This window comes from Canis lupus, chromosome 18 (genome assembly GCF_048164855.1).
Source record: "Canis lupus baileyi chromosome 18, mCanLup2.hap1, whole genome shotgun sequence".
Taxonomy (NCBI): domain Eukaryota; kingdom Metazoa; phylum Chordata; class Mammalia; order Carnivora; family Canidae; genus Canis; species Canis lupus.
Window position 1 is genome coordinate 28,426,770 of NC_132855.1, and position 26,217 is coordinate 28,452,986.

The following is a 26,217-nucleotide window of genomic DNA, read 5'->3' on the forward strand; positions in this document are numbered from 1 at the left end:
GCACATTGTTTCTATTTTCTTAGGCCTGAACTACCCTAAATACAATAATTGTCTACTTCCCTTCTTGTTTAAATAAAATAAAGGTACTTATCTCTACTGGAATTCTAGATTACAAAACAATAATGAAAAAATAACAATCCCTTACACTTGCATAGTGCTTTACATGTTTCAAAGCATTTTCAGATTGATTGTATCATGATCTCATTTGAAAAATTCTGTGAGGTCACTGGAAAAAGTAAGCAGTACCTTTATTTTACAGATGAGAAAACTGAGGCCCAGAGACGTTAAGTAATTTATCCATAATTCACAGCTTTATAATTTCTTAACAGACATAGATGCTATTCTTCCAACGCCTTCAAGTTTCAGAAAGAGCAATGGTTCCATAAATATGCACTATCTTTCTTGAATACAGTGGCACATGTCCAATTTCCTAAACAGGCTCCTTCAAAAATAACCAATATGGCTTTTCCAATATGGCTACTAAGCTTTATCCAGTAGTAATCAAGTCTACTGTGGAACATAACACACTGCTCAAGTCTTACAGTTTTACAAAATGACCAGATTGGCTAAAGAGTGGGCAAGTGGCCTGTGTGAGAAAAATTACAGATCAAGGAACTAAGAATTCCTATTATTCTAACATTAGAATCCAAAATATAAATAATATTAATTACAGTTCCACGAAATTCATCTGTAATAATAAATTCCTCTTACTGAGAAAGCATGTTTTAAAGCTTTATACAGAACTATTAAAAAAAACCTGCTTTTTAAACTATGTATCAACTTAACTAGAAAAATAATCATCTCAATCCTTTTATTTAACAGAGATGAACTCAAAGTGCTAAAAAGTATTTTGGATATTCTTTTACCCAATTTCAGTAGAACTGCCTCTGCGCAGCTGACAGGAAGAAATGAAGAAAGGTTTCCTCTTCTATAAATAAAATACAGAAGTATGAGAAGGAGGGGGGCATTTGAAGTTGGTTGATTTGCTGTTCCTCTTTTAAAAATCACTAAATTGAATGTGAAAATAATTCAACATACTAAGTTGTTCATGGGTTTCTCCAAATGATTACAATCGCTGGAAAACAACCTTACTCTGTTACTATTTCTGCAATAAATTATATACGTTACAGAATAATGTCATTGGAGAAAAACCAACAAAAGCATTAAGAGATTATGTTTCTAGGCACATGCAGAGCTCATTTTACTTTAATCATACAGTTCTTTAATTTGGTAATTATAAAATATTCCCTGACAAAATTAGTTTAAGTTACAAACTTAGGAATGTAAATTTCATAGAGCCACCACTTTCTCTGACACACTGTCAGAATGTCACAGTTTTTAAATAATGACAGTACGTGGTATGGCACCACTACTTTTTAAAGAAATACATCAACAAGAACTTAATGTTCAGTTGGCTTCCTCAAAAGTAAACACATGAGGAATAAATAAGCAGGAATAGTTTGCCTGCTTATGAAACATGAAATTAACATGATAACATCTCAAATTTCACTCATCATCACCCCTACCGTGTATATCGATACCCATCTCAACTTGAAGAGTGACATTTTAGAACTATTTAACATGAAACTAAACTAGCAATTATAATTGACTATCTCAAATGGCTAGCATTGCAACCAAATTTCTACCAGTTTTATACTTTAAGGTATAGAGAGAATGCCACATACATTCATAATGAAAATTGCCTATGTTAAAGTGAAAATTCTATTTATATTCTTAGATATTGTTATGTTAACAAGCTTCTGTTTACAGAATTCACTGCACAGCCCCTTGTTTGCTGAGCTGTACTTAAATATGTGGCTACATTTGCATCAGTGTTTGAATGTGAAAACATGAGAAATGGGACGCCTGGGTGGCTCAGTGGTTGAGCATCTGCCTTTGGCTCAGGGCATAATCCTGAAGTTCTGGGATTGAGTCCCGCATTGAGCTCCCCACAGGGAACCTGCTTCTCCCTCTACCTATGACTCTGCCTCTCCCTCTGTGTCTCTCATAAATAAATAAATAAATAAATAAACAAACAAACAAACAAACAAATAAATAAATCTTTAAAAAAGTAAAGAAAAGAAAACATGAGAAGTAAAAAAAAGGGGGGGGGTAAGATACAATAAGTGGATAACCAGAATTAAATAAATATCTCATGGAGAAGCCAAAATGAGGCTATACGAAAATGTGAATAAAAATAATAGTTATTTGATCCTGATACAATATGTGCTATGTGCTATTATTATTCCCATTGTTCAGGGGGAAACTGAAATGCAGGAGATTAAAATATTTGTCCAAGGTCCTATAGCTAGCAATCAATTGAGTGAAAACCTGATCTCAGCCATGCTGACTAGAGAAGGTGAATCCCTGATTTTCCTTAAAAAGACGGTTGTTTTGAAACACAGATTTTTCTAATTATAAAATTTATTTAATTCAATTCATATGAACAATAAAATAAAAAAGTGAAAAAATTGCAAGCCACAAAATGTTTATGTGGCTGAAAAGCTTCTTGAATTATACTGTTTAACAACCAACTGACACTTGTCCCTGACATTTGGATTAGCCTCCCAAACATAAAACTCCCTACCCACCACCACATCTGGCATGAACCCTTCCCCACGCACTTCTTCTGCTGATAGAGCGGGAAAGTAATGATCTGGAATCATCCTACATACAGCATGGCTCAGAGTCCTGCCCTTTTCTCCTTTAAAAATCCTAGGCATTCTTAGACCAGCAGCTTAGCATTTATCCCCACCCCTTACCTGAGGATGCATCTACATTCCCTGTTAGTGTCTTCCACAATATTCTTCCTACATTTTTAACATTGACATGTCTCATTCTCACTCTTATCCTCCTCTAGTCCCTAGTAGAATCTTGGAGCCTAAGGAATTAAAAACACCCCAGTCTTCTGCACTGGATCAGGCTTAGCAGCAAATCCATCTTTATTAACAATGTCATGGGCCTGCTCTGGCCTTGGAACACATTCCGAGCAATCCAGGATGAACCAGGAAATGGGATCTCTCAGTGTCAGTCCTGCCAGCAGAAGACAACTAGAATCTTGGTGGCATAAAGACTGTACAAGGCTAAAAAATGGAAAGAGTGAAAATGAACAGAGTCCAAGAAAAAAAACAATAGGAGGAGAAACTGAGTCTAAGGCAAAAAATAAAATAAAATAAAATAAAATAAAATAAAATAAAATAAAATAAAATAAAATAAAATAAAGGATCTATGGTAGAACAAAAACTGTATCCTTCTCTTGTTTAGTTGATGGAATATATTGCTTTTCTCTGAGACTATTGTTAAATTATTCTAAATTTTCTTCTGTTCCCTGCATTAAAGGTGTTTCTTCTGAGTCTTTTCTTTCTTTCTTCCTTTTTTTTTTTTTTTTGTTCTTTTGTTTTCTTGCTCTCTTTCTTTCTCTCTTTCTCCTGTTTAGGGAGCTTAATTTCTCTCTTTAAAGTTCAGAGTTTTTCTGAAATATCAGGCATTCGGGCCAGCAAGTGGGAAGTAGGTTGACAATTCTTACAGTCAGGACATAGACTTTCACTTAATCCCCTATTTATCAATCCAATTCCTCATCCCCAACTTCCCATATCCCAGGTGTCCCAAAGTCTCAAAAGTCTGTGGATTAATTTCTTCAAATAGTCAACTTCTTAACCCTATTGGGCAAGAAGAAGGGTAGTCTCCTAATAGTGTAGGGTAGTAGGGCAAAGAAGGGAGAGAAATGATCCAGTGACCTGATTGCTACTTAAATAAACTTTCAACCAACCATCATATACAGTTGTTAGCCTCATCTCCACCTGTAATCCTTGGATCCTTTTGAGTTTAGGGGAACAAAATAACTTGCTTTGCTTATCAATGTTACTCTCCCTGTAGACACTGAGTTTGAGTTTCTTCCACGGTCCTAAGTTAGCCCTCTTCCCATGTTCCAGAAGTATATTGGTACACTCTTCTCTATCTCTTCTCCTATTGCCTCTCTCCTATGATTTATACTTTTAAAAATGTTTATTGTAACTTTAATGGAGTTTCTGGAAGTAATAGAGATAAATACATGTATTCACTAATATAGTTAAAAAACTTTGATATTTTGAAAAAGTAATCACCACCAATAACCTTTAATATATCATCAAATATAAAAATGCCCTAATTTTGGCAAGAATGCCTCTGGCATTTCACTTTTCTCTGATGCTGTCTGACTGAAGTACATTTTCTTATACAGTGAAGGTTATTTTATGTCTAGTTTATTAATATTTTCCCCTAGGAATAGGAATTGACTTTTGTCATGCTTTTTATCCATCTTCAGTGAGATTTTTTTCTTTTGATATATTTCTGTAATTAATTATTAATGGATTCCTGACAGTAAGTCACGTCTTGGCTGAGCTGAATTATTCTTTTAATATAGTTCTAAATTTAATTTGTTGTATTTTACCTAGACTTTTTGCCTATATATTCATATTAGGGATTGGTGTATATATATTTTTTGTGGTCTTCTCTGCTAAGTTTTAGATTCAGGATTATGTGACCTTCAAAAATATTAATTGGGATACCTTCTATCAATTTCTGTTTAGGCAAATAAAAATTTGCTCCTTAAAAATTTGAAAGCTTACCACTACAAACATTTTGAGAGCTTGCAGATTTATACTCCAAAATTATAAGTAGTCACCCACTAAAATTTTACCTACTACCAAGTTTCATAAAGAATCCGGTTATAAGCTCTATTTTTATTAAAATTTGTATTTCATTTAAACTTTTTAAAGAAGATGTATTTATTTAGTTGTTTGAGATAGAGTAGAGAGAGTACTAGCAGGGGGCAGGGGGAGAGGGAGAAGCAGACTCCTTGCTGAGCAGGGAACCCAATGCTAGACTCGATCCCAGGACCCTGGGATTATGACGTGAGCTGAAGGCAGACAGTTAACTGACTGAGCCACCCAGGCGCCCCTCTTTATTCATTTTTAAAATAACTGCTCTATACCTGTTCCTAGTTATATTTCTAAATATTTTTAAATTACTATTTTTAAGAACCAACTCTTGGATATACAAGCACCACCTTTCATGGTTTCTTTAATTTTGTTTTTTATCTTATCCAATTCCCCTTGGTATTGTTATGTTTAAATTTTATATTTTAAGAAATATTCTATGTTCTTTTTTTTTGTAGTTTAAAGTGAAATATTTTGCCACCATATATTTGCCTGTTAATATGGCTTTGCTGCACTTCAGGAGATTTTTTTTTTCCCCTGAAAAGTGTTCTTATTTTCTAAATGACTCATAATTGCAGTTTTAATTGCCTCTGACCCAATAGTTTTGAACGGCTAATTTCTTCCAAGTAATTGTTTATTTTGCATTATAGCTTTTTGTTAATAATTTCTGGTTCTATTATATTGTAATCAGAGAATATGGTTTACCTAGTACCTTTTGGCACACAGCTTAATCTCTAACTATACAAGACACTAAACTTGGCATGATAAAAAGACCTCTCATTCTCAAGCAAATACTTTATATAAGTATTATGTAAGTTACGGGAGTTTATCTTTTCATAATAGATGCTTTATCAAAGGGTCTTCTAACTTCTGAAATAAAGCCTTTTTTCAGTGTTTCATAACTTGGGAATTGTTGATTGGGATCCTGGATGGCTCAGAGGTTTAGCGCCTGCCTCTGGCCCAGGGCGTGATCCTAGAGACCCGGAATTGAGTCCTGCATTGGGCTGCCTTCATGGAGTCTGCTCTTTCCTATGCCTATGTCTCTGCCTCTCTCTGTGTGTCTCTCATGAATAAATAAATAATCTTTTTTTTAAAAGGTAATTGTTGATTTCTTTGTCCCTAACAAAATTATTAGCTCATGGTCTATTGTATAGGAAAAGGAATAACTTCAAGTTTCAACACAAAAGACAGGCCCAAATGAGAAGTGGTGTTTTCAATCACTTGAATAACCACTATCTTGAATTTTAAGAAAAATATTTTACAAATGAATTAATGGAAATGTACAGAGGCCTAATGACTTGCCCAGCATCTCACATCTAGGACAGAGTAGCCAGGGAAGAACCATTTTTTGGAGGGTTCTTCTGCCATAGTTCCCTTCCAATGTGCTCTTTTCTTTTATTGGCCCAATTGTGGATATTCACAAATTTTATGTATTTCTCATGAATCTAATTAGAACAATTATATGCTAGAAGAGAAGTGAAAATCAAGCCTAATGTATGAGGAAGAGGATTTTTAGAGAATACACATACAGAGACATACAAACACAGCTACAAATTATAGACTTGTGAAAAAATAAAAAATCATCTTTGAGATGAGATGAGGAAGCCTCTCAGGGGAACTCTGGTTACACAGACCATGTTATATTTAGTGGTCAATCTTGTCTCCACCAGAACATTTTAGTCATTAGTTTGAAATGTTTAAGTGAGAAAATAATCTGAAAAATTATTTCATATCTGTGTCAAGTTCCCACTCCTCTCCCTAGAAAGAATTTTAATTAGAACTCCAAAGAAAATAACGCACTATTTTTAAACATGCCTAAACTTTCAAATGTCTGGCAAATGTGGTCATGGAAGGTGTACTGAGCCTGACAGAAGTTTAGTGTGTGGGTTCCAGTCCTGGTTCTGTGACCTGAGCATCTGTGACTTAGTTCTGTGACTCTACATATTTCTCTAGACCTCCTCTTCCTGAGAGGCTTTGCACAGATGGTCCCTACCATGTCCTTAAACTCAATTTTTGTAAAACCTAGTTTGTAAACGATATTGTCCTTTATTTCAGTAATATTCAGAATGTATCCAGAGCCAGAAAACAGCACTAGGTAATAGGTGACAGTGTGAAAAGGGTAGTTACAGCTCCCACATACAACAAACGTATAGTCATCCAATATATTTTCACCTCAAATAAGATGACTTAATTATTTTTTGTATATTTTTTATTGGAGTTCGATTTGCCAACATACAGCATAACACCCAGTGCTCATCCCATCAAATGCCTCCCTCAGTGCCCATCACTCAGTCACCCCAATGCCCCCACCCACCTCCCTTTCCACTACCCCCTGTTCATTTCCCAGAGTTAGGTGTTTCTCATGTTCTGGATGACTAAATTATTAATTTAAAATAGTCATTATTCTACTATGTTTTTCCTGTGCACACAACAGGCATTTTGTAACTTCTTTGAGAATTACTTAAAGGTGATAAAAAAAAAAAAAGAAAAAGCTAAACATTTCGGCTACAGTCTGCAAGCCATAGCATAGGTTCAAAAGTTACATTTTACCACACACCTAACAAAAGGTGGTGCTATATGCCTCAGTTCCATTTTCGTATGTGGTTGTTAGAGCTATTTTAAGTTTTAATTGAAAATATGCATTTCCTAAAAATAAGCTAACTGAACATATTGCCTCTTCTTTATATTAAAAAAAAACAACTTTCTATTAATATATAATCCCCAATAATATCAGGGATTAATAACAAAAGTAAAAGGTAATTAAGTGGGGACATTTAAAATAAACGGAATTCAAAATGTATTGCATGCTTGATTATTCAACTAAAATTAAACAACTAATCTGAATATGACTGATGGGAATGTTGCTGAAGGAACAATTAAAACCGTGCAACTCTGATAACTACAATCAGAATAGCTCTCTTTTTGCTATTGGCCTTTTGTTATTTATACCTGAAATGCAAAACCATATGATCAGTTTCTCATCTCCCCTATGGTTGTGGTGATAGGTAAATCAATTGTTAATTGGTCAGCTCAAACCATCCTCATTTACTTATTATGTCTGTGCCTCTTCCTCCTTGATCTTAAATTTCCTTATGATTCTCCTCAGGATTATTTGTTTTATGTGAGTAAAACCAGAATGCCCCAGTGCTAAACTTACTGCTTTGCCATTTGTTTCAGATTATTCTTCCTACATGCTCCAATTTGCATAACTTTATTGTTTTGTGGATTCTAAGCTTGTGAATTTATTACCAAGGCACCTGCCAGTGTTACTGTATTTAAGGAACTGTCAGCAGTTTCTATTTTGGGGTTCTAAGTTGGCTACAAAAATTCACTATGGGCTAAATTTTGGCGTGTGTTATGGGGTAGCAAATGAAGAGGGAAGTATTTTTAGAAAGGGGGGAGAGAATGGTGGGGAAATAGTTTTTTGCTTGGTTTTTTTTTTTTTTAGGTATAGAAATATAAAATAGAAAACAGAAGTTGGTGGTTTCAGAAGTATTCTGAAAGATTAATCTGCTTTGGTTTTTCAAAGTTAGTACCTTTTTCAACCCATGAGTCTACATTGCAGACTCATGCTTTGAGGGATTATCAAAACATGAAAATTATCTTTTCTATGTACAAGCAAAGTATCTTGTGTAAGCATTAATTTTAATAAGACAGCAGTTTTAGGGGGTAAAAATCATCCATTCAGTGAAGACTAGACTAGAACCAGCAACAAGTTTCAGATTCCTGACAAATGACTAAGCATCTGAAGTGTGACCTTGAAGTGTGTCAAAAAGAGGTTCTCCTTCCCCCACTCCCTCTTGCAACTTAAAATCACTATTAGCACAAAGAGCCTCACTATGGGATCCCTGGGTGGCGCAGCGGTTTGGCGCCTGCCTTTGGCCCAGGGCGCGACCCTGGAGACCCGGGATTGAATCCCACGTCGGGCTCCCGGTGCATGGAGCCTGCTTCTCCCTCTGCCTGTGTCTCTGCCTCTCTCTCTCTCTCTCTCTCTGTGACTATCATAAATAAAAAAAAAATTTAAAAAAAAGTTTAAAAAAAAAAGAGCCTCACTAAATTGGGAAGAATTAGGGATGCTCCAAGTTTCATCTAGTTCTGAAGCTGACTCTGGAAAGAGTCTTCACAATCTTAACCTTTATTTGGCAAGCAAAAATAAAAGAAAAAAAATCCAAGATCCATCAGCATATCCAGAACTTTTGCAAAATAATGTAATCAGAAAAAATTAAACTTCTAAAGCATCAAGGCACAAAAGATAAGTATCATGCCCTTCTCATTACCCACACACGAGAGACTATACATATACATATCTTAGAATGAAGCAATAAACTATATTTTATACCCAATGTATCTTAGAAGTAAAATAAGTACTATTTCTAAATAATAACCAAAACTACTAAGCCAACTATATGTATCGACTGATAAACATCTATCTCTTAAGCACCTTTTGGGGCAAAGTCCTAAGCAGTTGGGTTAGTAACATATATAAAATTCTGGGGCAGGGATGAAAGTATAATGTGAAATGAAGAAAAGAAACAGAAGTCTACAACACATATAATCTGCATCCAAATACTGTCTATGGGACAGTACACTCTGGTCCATAGTTTTGAGCAAGTAAGTCTGTCTGGCAGGTGCATAACTAACTATTGTAAAATTGGAGACACTGAAATAATCAGAAACTAACATCGAACACTGAAGTATATAATTCATTCCATTCTCTCTTCAGACCTTACTCACCAACTGGCCTTGCAGTGATAATTTGAGTTTCCCTGTAAAGCAACTTTCAGTGAGTTAGCACGGAGTAGGATCACATTCTGAACATTTGGAGCAAATAATTTTAATCATACACCAATACATTTGCATTTGGAGTCATACATTAATATCTCGTGAGTCTGGTTTACAAGAGCCTGCTCCTGTATGAGAGCTCTAGTCCCAATACGCTAACCAAGTAAGTGCTTAGATCTCCATTGCTAAGGTCCACACCCTACAGCCTATAAGTCCCGTCCTGACACATGACAGTAACTTAATGAATGAGTAAACTCAGTGCCACACTGTCAAAACCCCTGGAGGGTAGCCTGGCCTCTCCTGGTAGCCCACTCAAATTACTATGTAGTTTTTTTTCTCTGAAACTAAAAAGTTCAAAGAGGAAAGTAGTCATGGTTTGAATTTTGACAATTTCATTTTAATGAACTCCAAAAATAAATGAGCTAAAGCAAAGAGGCTTCTAAACCATACCTCATTTCCACTCTGATGTTTCCAGTCTCATAATTACTGCTTAAATAAATATCCTTTAAACCATGTTAGATTATTTTCCCCCATTTCTATGGCAGCCTACTGCTAAAGGACACCGTAGAGTTTCTAGCACAACCTCCTCTTTTACAAAGGAGTAAACTGGTGTTATTATTTCATGTAATCCTATAACAATAAAAAAGGAAATAAGTACCAAAAGTAGATTAAAATAACCAAGAAGTTGTTCCTCACTAATTAAAATCAGGAAGTTTGGTTAGTTTGATGTTATTAGGAAACAAAAAATTATTTCAGAGTAACTCATATGTATTTTTTGCTGTTTATCCAACTTAGTTGGTATAGGCTCTTCAAGTTTATCCTCAATTTTCTGGTTATTAATAGTTTTAATTAGCTTTTTCACATTTATGGGATGATAATAAAAACAGCAAGTTCCTCAGAAATATGTGTTTTTCTTTTAGTTTTTGTTTTCTCAAGCATAAAAATTTGAACCCCAAGAGTGAAGTGTTGCCTATTTCATGTTTTGTTTTGTTATTGTTTTAATTAGTGTAACATTCCATGTTTTGGCCTCTATTATTAAGTTTAACCACATGCTACTGCCCTATCTATAGGCCAACAGTGGTCAAATATCAGCAATTTCATATAACTCAAACTAATATTTACTAAAAAATGTAGTTCTTACTGCTAATTAACTATATGATAACATTATACTTTCTGGCCAATCATACCTAGTTTTTCCTTTTTTTTTTTTTTTTCTCTGTAAGTAGGCTCCACACTCAGCATGGAGCCCAATGTGGGGCTTGAACTCACAACTCTGAGATCAAGACCTGAACTGAGATCAAGAGTTAGATGCTTAACAAACTGAGCCATCCAGATGCCCATATATCTAGTTTCTGATTCGTAAACCAAAAGTAAAATATTGCAGAAAGAGGGTTAAATTTAATTTGCAGCAAATAGGGATCCCTGGGTGGCTCAGTGGTTTAGCACCTGCCTTTGGTCCAGGGCATCAGGCTCCCTGCATGGAGCCTGCTTCTCCCTCTGGCTGTATCTCTGTCTCTGTCTTGTGTGTGCGTGTGTCTCATGAATAAATAAATAAAATCTTAAAAAAAATTTGTAGCACATAACTCTGCTTATCCTAAGAAATAAGTTGATTTCTCTAAAAATAACTACTTGTAATCATATATGCACTCTACAAACTAATAAAAAAATGAAAACAAGATGTTTCCTTATTAAATAAAGTCCTGTAAGTAGTATGTCAAATATAAAATGAGCTCAAATAAAAATCAGTGTAAGAATTCATTTATAGATATCTTGCCACACATCTCTGTGGTGTTTAATGGGTCATTGGCACATGGGATATATGGCAGGGATAGGGAGTTCCTCTACTCTTGATTGCTTTTAAAAATACTTTGAAGTGCTACAAATCATAAAAGAGTGAAATGAGGGAAAAATAGGGCACTGCGGAGAAAGATCTATGTTTACCTTTGACTTAATCATTCAGTTAACAACCTATATCAGCTGTCCTCTGGATTCCAACTGTGAAGATCTCAGATTTCTAGAAACCTTCCACACTCTACAAAAGGGAATATAACCAGATATAAATGACTTTCAAAGACAGACTTACATAAGAAAATATAACCTATACAGTATATAACTCTTATCTAGACTTTCTTACAGAATTTTTAAAAATCTGAACAGTTTAAAAGTGCTGAGAAATCCAAAATATATATTCATTTTGGTGACAGACCACATGCATTGTGAACAAGCTCCTCTTCCTAATCGGACTCTTTGTAAAACATGCTAGTATGTTTTGTGTTTGTGACAAAATCAGAAATATATAAATGTTGAAGAGAAATTGAGAACTGATTGTTAGCTCCTAAAAAGAATGTGTGACATATCCACTATATTTGCACAAAGTAGCTGAGAATATAGTATTATTGCTTCTTGTTACATGTTATCTAAATTACACTTCCAAGGTGCCTGGATGACTCTGCTAGTTAAGCACCAGACTATTGATCTGGGCTCAGGTCATGATCTCAGGGTGGTGAGATAGAGCTCCATGTCAGGCTCTGTGCTCAGCACAGTCTGCTTGTCCCTCCTCTGCTGCTGCCCCTCAAACCCTGCTTTCTCTCTCTCTCTCAAATAAATAAACAAAACCTTAAAAACAAATAAATAAATTATACTTTCTTCAAGCTTCCCTTGTCCAAAAGAATTTTTTAAAAATTCTAAGGGGGCAGCCCAGGTGGCTCAGCGGTTTAGCGCCGCCTTCAATCCAGGGCCTGATCCTGGAGACCCAGGATCGAGTCCCATGTCAGGCTCCCTCTGTGAAGCCTGCTTCTCCCTCTACCTGTGTCTCTGCCTCTCTCTCTCTCTCTCTCTCTCTCTCTTTCTGTGCCTCTCATGAATAAATAAATAAAATCATAAATAAATAAATAAATAAATAAATAAATAAATAAATAAATAAGTTAGCTTTTATGTGCTAGTTAAATTTGCATCATTTTCATTCCAGAGTAGACTTAATAATTTCTAAAATTATTAAGTTCAATATTTTTAAACTTATTTAAAATAAATATAGGGCAGCCCTGGTGGCTCAACGGTTTAAGTGCCGCCTTCAATCCAGGGCCTGATCCTGGAGACCCAGGATCGAGTCCCATGGCAGGCTCCCTGTGTGAAGCCTGCTTCTCCCTCTACCTGTGTCTCTGCCTCTCTCTCTCTCTCTCTCTTTCTGTGCCTCCCATGAATAAATAAAATCATAAATAAATAAATAAATAAATAAATAAATAAATAAATAAATAAATTCTAAGGGGCATCTGGGAGGCTCATTCAGTTAAGTGACCGGCTCTTAATTTCGGCTCAGGTCATGATCTGAGGCTCTGTGCTCATGGGGAGTCAGCTTGGGATTCTCTCTTTCTGTCTCCCTCTGCCTCTCCCCCCATTAGCGCTCTCTCTCTCTCAGATAAATAAATCTTTTTTTTAACCCTAAGAATGTTGTCATTTGTAAGAGAAACATATTCAAGTACGAATTTTCAATTTGAAGTTATAAAATGTAAAAACCAAAACAATTATGCCAGACAAAAATGCAATTTGAAATAAAACAGATCTTTATGTTCACTAATAACAAAAACAAGAGTAAATAAAATCAACCATGAACAATTTCATTTCTATATTAGAGTCTCATCGGTCAAATTTGTCACCTTGAAAATTGTTTTCACTATATACAACATCTATGTTTCAAGAATAAAACTCAGCTGAATTTATTTACTTTTGTCAAACACCATTAGTTATAGCCAGTGACAAAACCAGTTAAACATTTATTTCAAATGATTATTTCTGCCTATATTACACCAGGCCATGTGATTTTATCACAAACTGAAGTGAAACATCCCCAACCTTGAAAAATTTTATGTACTCATTTTTTTTTCAAGTTTTTCATTTTAATTCCAGTATAGTTAACATACAGTGATATTTTAGTTTCAAGTGGACAATATAGCAATTTAACAATTCTATACATCATCACTCAGTGCTCATCATGGTAAGCATACTCTTAATCCCCTTCACATATTTCACCCATCTTCCCACCATCTCCTCTCTGATAGGCTTTATTTTAAGTGAGTACCCTTGGCTAAAGTGTTTTTTTTTTTTTTTTCAACACGAACATTTTTTACTTGAAGCATACTTCAGAACACCTGGTTAAGACATTCCATCCAAGAAAAATAAAAATCACATTTTCCTCAAGTACACACAGAAGAATCCCCTGGTTAAATCACATGGAAAAAGATATAACAAATATTACAAATTTAAGAAAACTGAAACCATACCAAGTATATTTTCCAACTACAATGGTACAAAACTAAAGATCAACAACAATACAAAGCTGGACAATCTACAATGTAAATATTAAATATTTAAATATGTCAGTATTAAAGGACACACTACTGCACAAGCAGTGGGCCAAATGAGAAATCAAGTGGCAAATCAAAATATGTCTCAAAACAAAAGAAAGGGAAAGCACTATATTCTAAAACCTATGGAATGCAGCAAAAGCAGATGTTAGAATGAAATTTATGATATAAACGCTTGTATTAAAAAGAAAAGTTCAAATAAACAACTTCACATTATACCACAAGGAACCAAAAAAAGAAGAAATTCAGCTGAGATTTAGTAAAGGAAACAAATAACGGGGTGGGGGGGACTAAATATTTGTGTTGTAAAATCAAATAAAACATGATAACTATAATATTACTGAAACCATCTTCAAATTCAAAGCTATCAGCTTCTGCATAAATCTGACAATTTCCATTTCATCAGAGGAAGGGACTGAACCACTGCATTTCATGGAAATTATCTTAACTGTCTTAACTTTTATTCTGTATCTCCTTTAAAAAATGTTTTTTGTTTTTTGTTTTTTTCTGAAGGTGGCAACAGTAGAATAATGGGTACAGTTTCTCTTAAATCCCTGAAGCTAGTCTCCTTCTATCTTTTAACAATCTTTTTAATTCATTTTGCTGATAATACTTCCAATAATATTAAGTATATTGTAATGATTATTCAGAGTTTAATGATGTTCTTTCTAAGTGGTTTTATTTCTACCTGTTCTGATAACCTGCAATGGTAAACTTGATGAGATGAAATCAGTACTAGTTAAAGAAGAATAATTAATAAATCAGTGTTTTGTTCATAAGGTCAACTGGCCATTTCTTTGTTTTATTCATTGCTTTTAAATTCAAACACAAAGTTTTATTTTCAAAAGTGCTAAGCGTCAAGAATTAAGGTTTCCATTCTTGGAAGAATTGTACTCTTTCCATTCACATGCTTTGTCTTACTCTTGATCTTTCTCTGAGGAGTCTATTTCGTCTCATAGACTTAAAATTACTGGGTCATTTTTACTACCTTTTGTTACTTCTTGTTTCTTTTCTGTCAGGCAACAATTCAACTTGTACCGTCAACTGCCCCGATTTAGCTCTGCACTTACATACATGTTAAGCTCTACGTTTACAGCATTTGGAGGTTAGCAGAAAAGGAAAAGTGTTCATTGTAGCTTTAAGAACTTTCAGACTTTATCAGTCAGAGAAGAAACTTTATACTATTTTCAATTTGAGCTTAAAACAATCTGTGGTATTTTAGCATTTGGCATGGATGTCTCATGTCACTTATCACATTATACCCTGCATTATAATTATTTCTGTAAATACTAAAGTTGTTTTAGGGACCTCTAAGCTCCATAAGGGCAAGAGCTATTTTTTTATTCATCTTTATATGCCTTAAGAAAATGCTCCTCAAATTTAATGTGCACACAAATCACCTTGGAATCTTGTTAGAATGCAGATTCTTTTCAGCAGTTCTGGATGGGGCTTGAAGCATTGCAAATCTGATCAATACCAGGTTTGCTGATCCTGCTTTGAGTAGGTAGGGTATACAGCACCCAATATAAGCCATGAACCACTTAAAACTATTTCTTTCAATTATTTTTTGAGAGAAATACCTCGTTAGAGGTAGAAATTTAACACTACTGAGAGAAATGCCTCCTTAGAGGTAGAAATTTAACACTACTGAGTGCCCACAACGTATCAAATACAGTGGTAACTCTCCCATCCCTGGGAGGTAGGTACGATTTTACCTCCATTGTACAGATGGGGAAATTGTAGCACAAAAAGGTGAAGCCATTTGCTGAAGTAACTGAACCACCTCTGTCTGATTCTACTGCCTCAGCTCTTAATTACATCAACATGTTTCCTTTTAGCGTCCCCCAGCCATAATACATAAAGTCACCTGGGACACATATTCTCCCCTTCTCTCTAGGAGACAATCTCTCATCCCTAAGGCCTGGCAGGATGCCACTTCTTTGACTTCTCTTCATTGTATGTAATTGCCCTACTTCCCTTGAGGTTCCTCAGAAATTTGTTCACCCTGCTAATGTAGCACTTGTGAAGGAGTATTACAGTTATCTGAGTGGGGTGCTCTGATCTTCCTTGCCAGGTGTCAAAATCTGGAGAGTTGGAATTTGGTCTTACTCACTGCTGATATCCCAAAATTTATTGCATGGGAGCTTTTCAAAGATACAGTGTCCTCACATCACTCCCAGGGATCAAAATTTGTCTGGTCTGGGTTAGAGCCAAGGCATCAGCATATTTCTAAAACTCCCCAGGGGACTGTAATGCACTACCAGGTGAGAATCCTTGATAGTAAAGCTCAAAGAACATAATGAGGGCTAGGATGTTCACTCTGAGGGAGAAAGGTATACTTTGGAGGGTTCTGACAAGCTCCCTCTGGTTGATGTGCTGAGAACAGGGGGACAAGGGCAAAAGCCAAGAGCTATGCTATCATCAAGTAAGAGGCCACTGTAATAATCTGGCTAAGAGAAAACAATGGTGCAAACCAGAGGAGTGGCAATGGAGGTGATCAGAAATAGTCCTAGGTCTAGATATTTTTTCCATGATAGAGTCAATACAAATTTAAGACAAATTGTATGTGGGTCTGGGAGATAGACACGGATGAAGGATAACTCCAAAGTTTGGGGCCTGAATAACTAGAAGACTCAGTTTGCTATTTATGAAGAGACTTCCAAAGAGATAAGTAACAAGTGTACATCTGATACCATTCATTCCAGAAGGGGTCCAACCACCTCTGAGGTCATTATTATCATAGAGCTTACTCTTCAGTAATGAAGTTCTTTTCCCCATCATACACTCCCTTTCCTGATGTCTGTCACTGAATCAGGCCCCTTCTCTTTCCCAAACTCCCAAGTCTTCCGAAGTCCTCTTTCCCTCCCGAAGATCCTTTCCCAAGTTTTCCCCTATGCTTACTGGATGATTTTTCTCCAGAAGGGGCACGCTTCTTACTTTTCCCTGCATCCTGAGACTAGCTGCTGTTTTTCTCTCCCAGAGGGACCTCACATTTTGCCCTCAATCCTGTTCTTAAATCCTGCTATTATCCATACCTGTCTTTGTCTCCTGTACCCCTTAACTAGAAAAACACGTTGGACGCCCCTACTGAGTCAGCAATCAGCATGCTGTCAAGGTAAAAATAAACAAACACTCTGCCTCTGTCTATAGAATTAAATGTTTTCAGTATGAAAATATAACCTCCTGGTAAGTAGGAGATAAGAGCTGCAGTGTATCAAAAGTGATATGTTCACATTAAGTAAACCCTGAAAATTATTTTCCTCGACAACCAAAGATGTATCTAACCATATTTCCAGAGGGAAATTGTACTCTGTGGTATCTAATATGGTAATCCACAAAAATTAGCTATTTTTGTTATAGTCTATGATCATGAAAATTACACTCAATACCTCTTTTTTGATATCTAAAAACACATTTTCCTATGTCCAAAGTCTGATTATGAAAAAGAAATAAACTGAATAACCCGAATTGTGTTGCTCACATTCAAATCCTGAAGTACTACACTAGAAAAAAATAATTTTCTGATTATGCCACAACTTTATAGATGAACAGTTTTTGAGGCTGTTAAATCTACCAAAAAGAAAGGATGATTTTCATGTTGGCTTTATCTATGGAGGAGAGTTTTCTACATGTCACTGTCAGAAGATGTTTTAAATAAAGGAGAAAGGGCCTTTGAGGTGTAGGGAGATAGAAGCCATACATTTCTTCCACTAGAAATCTTAAAGAAATTCTCACCTAGAAGAAGAGTAAAATAAATTTAGCTAGTTTGAAATGTTAAGTATCTTTTTGAAGTTGAGGCTAAAACATAATGGAAAGCAGAAATACTTCAATTTTGCCTTGCTTCTTATATAAATTCTAAATGAAATATTCAAAGTTACAGCTCTCAAAGTTAAAAGAAATGGATAACATTTATGTGGTTCTATTGTGCATCGAGGTGCACACTTTGATTAGAACTTGACTTAGTTGAGAAAAGAAAAGTTAATAAGGCAATTACTCATATGCTACCTAAAATAAGACAGGAGTGTGAACTTTCAACAAGACAGTATATAGAGTTACTTTCCAAAGTATCTTCCCAAAACTTATATACACTTTAATAATGCTAATCTAAATCAAGCAACTGCTTTCCAATTTAATTTTATTATTCCTATAATTCCACGCACTATTTTTGAAGCTTACCACATAATTTTGTGGCTAAAATGGAATGATCTTTAGCAACATTGAGGCATCATCCCTTTTTAATGTGGCCTGTTCTTGATTTTTACCATCAGTTCTGAGGTCTTCTTCACTTGCCCTCTTTGATCTCACATAGCACATGGAATGAATGTAAGGGTTCAAAACGTGTACAGTAGGTAAGAAGATGAATGAAGTAGGAAGACTGATGCATGAGAAGATCATGAAGGTTCTGAAGGAAAGGAAAGTATTTAACTGGAAAGGAAAGGAATTAAGAAAGGGAGGAGACAGAAAAAATAGTTGTAGATACTAAGAACAATATCTATCTGCTCCACTATTTAAACTCAAGTCAGATCTGACTATAATAGTAAGAAAATCTCATAAGAAATCTGTAGGACCTCCTTAGGCTTTAAGTGTGGATAATAAGATCTAATGGTTTGAACCATATGAAACTGACTTATCTACAAGAATCCCCATTGCATATGGTTCAGACTAAGATAAACATTTGCATAGTCAACGCTAATTATATCTGCTCTCTCCTCTTCCTAAGCATGACTTAGATAAATATGTTGGAAAATGGGCAATTGGAAGGTTCAGTTCCTCTAAAGAGGCTATGGAACTGCCTGAGCTTATACTGCTAACCATATGTGGAGCAGGGAGCAAAAATCAGAGTTTACCTCCCCACCCCCAAAACCAGGGCTCTTTTCACAACCCCACTGCAATAATGGGAGAGTCCAAAGAGAGAAACAAAGTGCAGAGCAAATGTCAGATTTATCTGCAGCCTCAGAATTTCACTGAGGGATGAAATTATACCTACCAAAATAGAGCTCCCTTCCTCCTCGTGTACCAGAGAACAATGAATAAAAAATGAATCAGCTGAAAGAATGACAGTTCCCCCAAGTGCCATGAGTTAGTGGCATTTTTTAAGAATAAATCCCAAGTTTGTCAAATTCAAGAGTCCTTTGCTGGTGATTAGTTAACATGATAGACAACAAGGGATACTTTGAAGAGCTACCCATCCGACCATGACACATCTTTCAGAGTCGGACAGGAGAGCCAACGCAAAGGATTTCATGGCCTCAGTCATTATCACTGTCCTAAAAAATAAGAATTCATACCATTCACAGCACAGTTCCTCCTTTAGCTGAAAGTTAAAGACAGATTTTTAAGTCCCATGGATTTAATGAGAGATCAAGCACGGAGCACATGAGGAGAAAAAGATAAAGAATATAATCAACTATCTGATAAACTCAAATCACTCACAGAAACAGATAATGTGGGTCAGAGAAGAAAAATGCTCCAAGCTGATCTGAAAGATCTTCACAGATCTCTTAATAGCCTCAAACTTGTTGAAAGAATTTAATAGGCTGTAAGTAGAAGCTCCTTAAGAATCACTGGGCACCTCAAAGTGGTTGAATGTCCTCAAGTCTTTTCTTTTTTTTTTTTTTTCCCTCAAGTCTTTTCTCCCACAGATATACTGATGAGCTTGTTAAGAGGTGGGCTGCTTCTAGTGAGGAGTGCTGAAAACACTTGGTCTTCAGACTGAGAGAAAAATCTTTTGTTTCCACCATCATGAGTTATTAAGGTTATAAAATTTGGAACTGAAAGCTGGTCAGCAACAATAACAACAACAGGAGCCTGCTGCAGTAACTAAAATAGATTGTATATGTGAAAAAGAAAATTACTTTTCTCACTAAATTTGGGCTCCAAGAAAAGAAAAATTAAAATATTGGATGAATGCTGTGATTGTCTGCTGTTAATGGCAAGGCTGCTATTTTAAATTGCAAAGAAATTTTTCAAAAGCTTTAAATAATGGTTTCAATAATATTTAGGCCTTCCTCTAGATGACAAATACATCTTCACCTCTTTTACAAAATTGGGTGGCTTAAAACTTTTTGGAGGAACACAGGAGGAGAGATACCTTTCAAATGTGGTCTCGTGTATTTTTTTCTGGAGCTAAATTACAAGCGATATATTGGTGAGTTTTAAAAGTCAAATAAAGAAGTTAAATTTAGCATAGTGTTTACAATGGTGATTTCTCATTGCAATAATTATAGGAACTCATAAAATTTAGGCTTTGTGACAAAAGCAGATTTGTTAGACTTATTTTTAAATTTATGGGCATCAACAAATAGAATAGTTTCCAAATATTTTATTTGATCTGATTTTTTAAAATCTGGCTGGCAATTTGCTTAAAACATTCACAAGATCCCATTTTATTGTTGGCTAGATGAGCTTTTATTTGTAAACACACTGTGTCTACTTTTAAACGGTTTCTTTGGCTTTACAGTTTATGTTTAAATGCATAAACATAAAAGAGATAAGTAAAATCTATTTTAAGGTCTGAGAGGCAATTCTGAAAGTTTTACTGAACCCCAAAACTAATCTGCACCAGCCACAGAAACCACTCTTGTTAGCAGCAAATAATAAAGAGAAAGTACCAAAAACTAAATACCATAAAATGTTTTTTTTCAACCATCAACTGTGTTTAAGGTTATTAGCTTAAAGTAAAGCAAACAACAATCATGACAAACACTACTGAACTAACAAACATTTAACGTTTATCTATATCAGCGCTTGTCATACTTTTATGAACAGAAGAATCTTTTCCCTGCCACCAATGTGGGTTCTGGCTGAGGAGGCCTGGGAGGGGCTGAAGAGTCTGCATTTCTAGCATCTTCCTATGTGATGCCAATGCTGCTGAATGCTGCTGACCTCAAGTCCAGACTCTGAGTAGCAAAAATCTATTATGTAGTAAGCATAGCACTATGCATATATTCTTACATATAATCTTCTTAACCACCCTAAGTGATAGGTGGTTATCCCCATCTATTAAATAAGGAAACGGAGGAAAAGAGAGATTTCATTCAACTAGCAAGTGACAGTACCAAAATATGAACACCAGTCTCTTTGAAACCAAGATCCATTGTCTATAATATTTCTTGCCTACATCTCTCAAGAAGAATCTCTCCTTATCAGTACTTAATGCTACATACAAATAACCTGCTAATCCAGAATAAATGGATTCAACTCAATTCTTTTTTTTCAAGATTTTATTTATTCTTGAGAGACAGAGATACAAAGACAGACACACACACACACACACACACACACACACAGGCAGCCTGACATGGGATTCAATCCTGGGTCTCCAGGAACAGGCCCTGGGCTGAAGGTGGTGTTAAACTGCTGATCCACCAGAGTTGCCCTCAACTCAATTCTAGAGCAATTTAAAAATCCAAAGGTTCAGACCTTACCACTTCACCCCATCCCCTATATATTTCCTTTTTTGATAAATATGGTAGAAATTGAGAATTCTAAATATTTTTATCATCTCCACAGATAACTCTGGAAATCACCAAAGTTACTCATCTGTTATGCTGTCTGAAGAGAAAACCCAATGCAATAAATGCATCTGCATTCCATTTGTTACTGAAAATGGCAAATATGAGGTGTGGATGCTTATCATGAACGTGGGCTTGAGGAAAAACATTTCATCTGTAAAAAAAATGTGAGACATTTACTTAGCATTTTCTCTTGGATGACAACACACAAATTCTAATCTTTCATTTAATCTCTAGTCCTGAACTATAGTCCTTTTGTAATTCTCCCTTATTTCATGAAAGGCTCTAATCCAACAAACACTGGCATATCCAGCAGGTGTCTGCAGAAAACCAGTCCATTCGGAGACCTCCCTCAGAGGCCAGGATACTGAGTTGGTCCTTTTCCTCTCTACTTTCCTGCTGTTGCAACAGCAAGCATGTGTCATCAGAAAATATATGATTAGTCAGAGCTCCTCCTGAGTACCATTATATTTCCTGGAGTTTAGATAGGGCAGGCTTCTTACCCCATTTCCACTTTTACAGGAAAACTTATCATTTTAAAGGATTTTTATACTGGGCCATTTGTGCAAGATGGGACAATGAAATATAGAAAGAAATCTCACCCACACAAAACCACTTTAACGAAAAGAAATGAAACACAGATTGGGTTCTTACACCATCAATTCTTCCCAAAGTAGGAAGCTCTATCACCCTGAACAACAATACCACAGATTTCCACAAACTTTTCACCTGTCTCACCAGCACATTTAGGCAGCAGTTGATTCAATAGTTATCAGAGAAAACAGATTCAGCACCAGGATAGTGCATCATCAGTGACAAACTGCAATCAGTCACTCAATTGATGCTTGGGAAAGATACGTGTAAGTAAGACTCTACCATTTTTGTCAACATTAGAAGTGACTGGATATTCATAAACAGTGTTTCTTATGTCTTCAAAAATCTACTTTAAGATTCAAGTTTATCAGATGGAAGCCCAGCATACTTTATTAGCAATCCCTTACTCAAAGTATATAAAGAGCAATGCTCTCAAGAGAAGAAAACAAAGTTACTCCTTAGAATAATGAGAAATAAATAAGCCATTATTGCTTTAGTTAAGAAACTCTGTCAGAAATAAACATATGTCACAGTCACCAGATCATATCTTTAATTCACTATTATACACACAGTAATATTTTTAAATGGGTAGTATTTTTAATAGAATCTTATTCAAAACAGGGCTCAATACTGATTTTGTGCTGTACAGTGCAGCACAAGCCACTATGTAATGTATTACTTCCCAATGAGAAGACTGTAAATGCCATACTTCTCAGTACTTATGTATTTACGTGCATATTTTGGCAGATAACCCCCAACTGTGTGTAAAGTTAACAATGAGAATATTCTGTTTATATGACACTTAAGAGTACTTACTAATAGAAACATGTCTTCTATACACATTGTGTAGCACCCTGCTATTCAGTGGGGTCCCTGAAGCAGCAGCAGGAGAAGTAATATCACACAAAAGCTGGTTAAAAGTGCAAAAATCCAAAAAAGGAAGGAAGGAAGGAAGGAAGGAAGGAAGGAAGGAAGGAAGGAAGGAAGGAAGGAAGGGAGGGAGGGAGGGAGGGAGGGAAAAGAAAGACGAAGGAAGGAAAAGAGAAAGAAGAAAGAGAAGAAGAAAGAAAGAAAGAAAGAAAGAAAGAAAGAAAGAAAGAAAGAAAGAAAGAAAGAAAGAAAGAAAGAAGAAAGAAAGAAAGAAAGAAAGAAAGAAAGAAAGAAAGAAAGAAAGAAAGAAGAAAGAAAGAAAGAAAGAAAGAAAGAAAGAAAGAAAGAGAAAGAAAGAAAGAAAAGAAAAAGAAAGAAGAAAAAGAAAGAAGAAAGAAAGAAAGAAAGAAAGAAAGAAAGGAAAGAAAGGAAAGAAAGAAAGAAAAAGAAAGAAAGAAAGAGAAAGAAAGAAAGAAAGAAAGAAAGAAAGAAAGAAAGAAAGAAAGAAAGAAAGAAAGAAAGAAAGAGAAAAGAAAAGGAAAAAAGGAAAGGAAAAGAAAAAAATCTCAGCCTCAGCCCAGACCTACTGAATCAGTGTCTGCATTTTAACAAGATCCCTAGGTGACTCACAGGCACTTTACAGTTTGAGAAACACTGGTGTAGCAGTTATCAAGCTAGGCACTTTGTATTTGTTTTTTTTAATTTAATCCTCATAACAATACCCTACTAACTTGATATTTTTCTTTTCATCACTACCACTTAATGGGTGAAGAAACAAGACTTGGTAAAGGTTACATAAACAGGAAGGGACAGATGCAAACCCTGGGCAAGCAGGCTGGCCACCAGATACAAAAGCCCTGGTTGTTTCTCTCTGCTGTATTGTCTTAAAGCAGAATGTCTTCGTTCAGAGCCCACAGATAGGTGTTGCATAGTATGCAAAGTTTAGTGCACCTTTCTCATGATAAGGCTCATGATCTTCAACTGAGTTTTCAAAGAAGTCTATTATCCAAAACTGTTTAACAATTACTCTTGAAATCCTTGTAAATAGGTATAGGGGCAAGCGAACAAGTAAAAGGAATCCACAAGATTTTCTTAGCATTAATACTTTAATCCTTGAAATTTGAAGAAGGCCATTACAAATAAAAAAGTCATATTCCAAGCAGTAATTTACATTTATACATTTCCTTTTAAAAATCTGTGGTCATGCAATTTTTTTCCCTGCTTACTTTAGGATGCTTAGGAACTTATGTAATAGGAGAAATGAAAATGAAGGACACTTTGTGCTGAAATTTTTTTTAAGATTTTATTTATTTATTCATGAGAAACACAGAAAGAGAGGCAGAGACCCAGGCAGAGGGAGAAGCAGGCTCCTTGCAAAGAGCCCAATGTGGGACTCGAACCTGGACCCTGGGATCAACACTCTGAGCCAAAGGTAGATGCTCAACTGCTGAGTCACCCAGGTATCCCTGTGCTAAAACTTTTAAGTCTAATTAAAATTTGGCTCATCACTACAGATTTTAAAAAACACGGTGGTCAAAAGCATAGCTATTGGAATTCACCTGTTAATCTGGGTTTGAGTTTTAACCCTACTGTGTGTAGTATATGTAATCTTGAGCAAGTTATGTGGTTTCCTAAACCTTAGTTTCCAGTGCAACCTAAGTTTCCTATTCCTAATGCAAAAAGATAACAATAGCACCAATCCCTATCTCTGTTGTTTCATTATATAAGATAATACAGGCAGTGGGCCGAGTGAAGTGCCTCACCATGTCGTAAGCACTCAAAATTGAAGTCAATTACTACTACAAGTGCTGTATCTTATCAGTGATTATTATATTAAAAATTGACTTACTGGAGTTCTTCCAGAGTCCAAGAGAGCTATTTACCAGATTTTCTAATCTTCATAAATAAAAGAATGGGCATTTAAGAAGTGAGCACTGGCCTAAAAGCAAAGGGAAGAAAGGGGAGGGGAAACTTAAACTCCTTTCAGTTACATTTTTATTATGAATCAGTGGTTCTCAAAGTGTGGTTTCCAGACTAGCAATATCACCTTCACTGGGTACTTCTTAGAAAAGCCAATTCTCGGGTCTCTCCCCAACCCATTAAACCAAAAACTCTGGGGCTGTAACCAGCAATCTGCACTATTTTACAAGTCTTCCAGCTGATTCTGATGCAAGATAAAAGTTTGAGATCTGCCAGTATAAACGAAAAAGAGCATTGGACAAGGACAAATATACCTCCACCCAGTCTCTAAAAGTCCATCTTTAGTGTGTGGACAACCCAAGCTGTGATTAAATCTCTTATGATCTGTGACACATGTCATCATAAGGATCTTCCCAGGCAGGAGAAACGCACATCTGCATAAATAAGCAGCTCTAAACTTCCTAAAACTAGGGTTACTGTCCTCCTAGAAACTTCCCCCACCTCACCAAAGGGGATTAATGTATCCATTAAGTTATGTAGGGCTGTGAACATCCACATCAAAAAAGACAAATCCTCATTTTCTATAGAAATATATGTCAAGTCTCTGACCCTTGCTAAGGCTAGGGCAAAATGGACATCTACTTAAGTTTAAAGCAGAGACATGTTCACTAATAAGAAGGAAAATGAGAGATTATAAAGCATAGAAGTTAAGAGCGTTGACTGTGAATTCCTGTTGCCTGTTTTCCCAACCCAGCTCCCTCAGTTAGAAGCTCTGTGACATTGAGCAACTAACGAATCATGCTTTGCCCCCATTACTTCACTCCAAGGGGATAATAACAATCTTCTAAGATGCCAAAGATCAAAGGAATTCACATATGTAGAACACACAGAACAGTGCCTAGTATCTAGTAAGTGCTGAATAAATGTTCATTTAAAAAAAAAAGGGGGGTAGATGAAACAGAAGAAAAAAATGTTGATCTCTTCTGTCAGTGGTCTCATCAAAGGGAATCCATTCCCTTTAACACTGGGGCTTAGATAAATGCCTTGTTTAAATACTCTGCATAATACCCACAATAAGGTCAGAAGCTTTATGTGGTTATTGTTACTTAATTATTTTATGTACTTTTGTCAGATTTTTTTCAACCAGATTGCTGAGAATCACTGAGGACAAAGACCCTTCATATGTTTCCTCACATCCCCTACTCTGCCTTCCTGGAGAAGCTGCTAAACACATATTTATCTGTGATAATACAAAATGAAAAATAAAACTGTGAATTACAGAATGCAAATTTTAGAATTCATTTATTTTTAAAAAGATAGCCACAAATTTAGAAATACATTTAGGTAACTTAAATATTCCTAAATTTATTTTAAATCTATTGCTAAAAATGCATTGACACATCAAATAACTTCTATAGCATCAAGTATAACAACTCAACCCAATTGTTTCATGGCGCTAGAGTCAAATCACCTTTTTTA

General features: G+C 35.6%; 1 protein-coding gene across 8 annotated transcripts in view; it reads right to left on the reverse strand.

Annotated features, from left to right (window-relative positions):
* HDAC9 (histone deacetylase 9) overlaps positions 1-26,217 on the reverse strand; it is a 911,611-nt gene that overhangs the window by 671,716 nt on the left and 213,678 nt on the right. The window contains exon 1 of one of the 8 annotated variants that reach the window (XM_072783871.1): positions 11,421-11,497. The exons of the other annotated variants lie outside the window; for them this stretch is intronic. The gene's annotated coding sequence lies outside the window, so the exon portion shown is untranslated. Of the gene's footprint in view, positions 1-11,420; positions 11,498-26,217 lie in introns of those variants that run through there. 8 annotated transcript variants of the gene reach the window in all.